Source organism: Gossypium hirsutum, chromosome D04 (genome assembly GCF_007990345.1).
Source record: "Gossypium hirsutum isolate 1008001.06 chromosome D04, Gossypium_hirsutum_v2.1, whole genome shotgun sequence".
NCBI lineage: Eukaryota > Viridiplantae > Streptophyta > Magnoliopsida > Malvales > Malvaceae > Gossypium > Gossypium hirsutum.
The window spans coordinates 14,671,721-14,674,066 of NC_053440.1; positions in this window are offsets into that span (position 1 = coordinate 14,671,721).

Sequence of the window (2,346 nt, forward strand, 5' to 3'; positions counted from 1 at the left end):
TGTTCCAACCTGAAATTTCGAGGAGACTGTCGCAAGAAGGAGATTTGCATAAGGATAATGTTGTTTATGTGAAAGAATTCAATTTCATAAATCATTCTAAAACATGTAATTATATCAAGTTTCATTGTTGTTAATGGGTAATCAGTTCTTTAGTTTTCTACATAATGTTTTGGTTTTAAACATGTGGAATAGGTTATTGGTTGAAAATGAGTGGACGAGTTAATGTTGTTATTTATTACGATGGTTAAATTCGTGACATTGACATTGGGATCATTTTTTCATTAGCCTACACAACGCAATTGGCTTTCAACCCGAACATTAAATTTTCAAAGCTTTAGACAAGAATTAGGTGCAAAGTGGGAAATTTGAGCCGTAAAATATCATCTTTGAAGTATAGATATTTAAGTATCAGGTGACCTTGTAAAATATGAAATATTTAATGTCGAAGGTCTAATGGCGATCGAGGCGATGGTCCATACGCATAATGGTACTAGATCACCTATACATGAGTTATATGCCGTGTTTTTTGATGTCGATGAAAGTGGTCAGAGGTCAACAACTGCTCTACTTAATATTAGAATGAAACAGGAAGCTGAAAGTCCAACCACACAATTGTACAATGGGTTCACGTCTTTGTTAGAAAACTCTCATTATAAAATCACAAAATCATCACTTGAAAGATATTCCTCGATTTCAGCCTAAGATTTCAACTTTGGCACACAGTTCGTCCACTGGTCAAGGTTTGTCAATAATCAAAATTGTCACCTCAGTACGACATTCTATTAGTTTTTTTTTATTTCAACTTTGAAAGGTCGATGTTCTATGCTGGAAACACTTATAGGGGTACGTCATCAAGTTACACCGTTTGGTAACCCGCAAGTGATTTTAGTTGTAATGACAAGTATACAAGAAGGTATGATGTACTCCCTACAACGTACACCGACGAAGGGATATCCAACTTTAGACATGCAATTAGGGTTGAGATCAAATATTGTACTAAATCTGACAACGATCCAATCCAATATTTCGGCCAGATGGTTCAGAAATTGAATTATTTTTTGAACTAGGGCCGATTCCAACTGAACCAGACGATGGTGGTTCTGTCAGTGAAGGTCCAAACAATACTGGTGAACCCCATATGCATGTTAGGGCATACTCTTCTGCAACCCACTTGCATACTGTGGACCCCTCAGTTGAAGGTGGGTTAGATTTTTTAGAACTCTCTCATAGAAAGTTGTGCCATGTGAGTTGTTCATTAGATGTGGGCGATTTACAAGTGGGGATTGAGTTTTCCTCAAAAAATGTTTTTCTTGTTGCAGTGAAGCAATATAACATAAAGCACGGGGTAAAATTCTACGTTGTTAAATTTTGATCAGAGAAATTCGAGGCCAAGTGTGCAATGCGTGAAAACAGATGTCCATAGAAAATCATGACATCCATGAGAAAGAAGTATGCATACTTGTGTTGTCACAAGTATGTGACAAGACTGTCTGATTTGAATGTATAGTGGCCTATTATATGATATTGAATTCATAATTTTGAAATACTTGTCTTATTGCAGGTATGACACAGGATCATTATAAGTTGGATTCAGACACAATCTCAAACATTATATTACCTATGGTGAAAGTGAGTATCAGGATTCCCGTGCTAGTTATAATTTCTAATATACGCAGTTAGTTCGATTACATGCCATCGTACCACAAGGCATGGATCGCGAAACAAAAGGCCATAGAAAATATGCATAACGAGTGGGATAAATTGTATAATTCTTTATGGCAATGGTGTTATGTACTGCATTAGTACGTACCAAGTTCCATAATCAATTTGCAAATAGAGCCTGTGTACTTCCACAATCATATGGTCCATGGGAAAAGAGTTTTCCATCGTTTCTTTTAGACTTTCAAGCAATGCAGAGAGCATTTTGGCATTGTAAGCCATTGGTATGAATCGATGGCACTTTCATATACAGGAGATATGAGTATCAATTGTTGTTGGTTGTTCCATAGGATGATAATCGATAAATCCTCCCAATAGCCTTCACAATAATGTCTGGAGAAAAGGTAGATGATTGGGACTTCTTCCTATCTAACTTGAGAAGGCATGTTATGCCACAACCTGACATATACGTCATTTTCAACAGGGGTCCCAGAATACTTGCGGCAATTGAACGACATGAAAGCCTTCTGGATCACATGCATCATAAGTATTGTCTAAGACATAAAGCTACTAACAACCATGGACAACACCATTCAAATACTCAACGAAAATAACTCATTAACATTGGTATGTATTTTTCACTATTTACACTATCATTCTTTAACATATGCAATGTTTGCATTAATG